Source organism: Mastomys coucha, unplaced genomic scaffold (genome assembly GCF_008632895.1).
Source record: "Mastomys coucha isolate ucsf_1 unplaced genomic scaffold, UCSF_Mcou_1 pScaffold22, whole genome shotgun sequence".
NCBI lineage: Eukaryota > Metazoa > Chordata > Mammalia > Rodentia > Muridae > Mastomys > Mastomys coucha.
Window position 1 is genome coordinate 222860332 of NW_022196905.1, and position 1016 is coordinate 222861347.

Below are 1016 nucleotides of genomic sequence, written 5' to 3' on the forward strand. Positions count from 1 at the left end.
TAAAGTTGACCATTACACCTGGAGATGAAAAGAAACTGATGAGGAGATGTCTGTCCTTGGATCTTATACATGATGAGGGAGGTGTCTGTCCTTGGATCTTATACATGATGAGGGAGGTGTCTGTCCTTGGATCTTATACATGATGAGGAAATGTCTGTTCTTGGATCTTATACATGATGAGGGAGGTGTCTGTCCTTAGATCTTATACATGATGAAGGGGGTGTCTAAACTTGGGTCTTATACTGGTTGGGTTTTGTTAACTCTACACAAACCTAGACATATCTGGGAAGAACTCTTTGGATTGTTTATCTGGTTTTGTTTGAGACAGGGTTTCTCTGTGTAGTTCTGGCTATCATGGAACTCATTGTGTAGGACCAGGCTGGCTTCAAACTCAGAGATCCGCCTGCCTCTGCCTCCTGAGTGCTGGGATTAAAGGTGTGCGCCACTGCCTGGCTCATGTGAATAACTCTTAATGCAGGAATTGCCTTTTGTCAGTTAGGGCTGTAGACAAGTCTGTGGACATCCTCCTGATGAATGGCTGATGTGGGAGGGTCCAGCTCACCATGGGTGCCACCTCGGTTCCTGAGTGGTAGAAGAAAGCAGTCTGGGGAAAAAAAGCCAGCTGAGCAAGCAAGTAAAGCAGCACTCCTTCATGGCCTCTGCTTCAGTTCTTGCCTCTAGGTTCCTGCTTTACATTCCTGCCTTGTCTTTCCTCCAGAACGGACCTGGAAGCTTAAGGTGAAATAAACCTGCTTCTCTACCAAGCTGCTTTTAGTAATGACATTTAGCACTGCAACAGAATCCTAAGACAGGCTGTAAAGACTAATAGGTCTTCAGAGTGCTAAAGGCTCTCCAGTTGCATGATGGGAAGATGGCCAGCCTCCCTTTAAGAGTAGTCTTTCCCACACGGACTAGTGACTACTGGGGTCCAAAGTAAAGGCAGCCTGACACAGCTGGCTGGGTTCCCGTGGGAGGGCTGAGCAGTACTGTAAGCTTTGAGACACTGCCTGGCACAC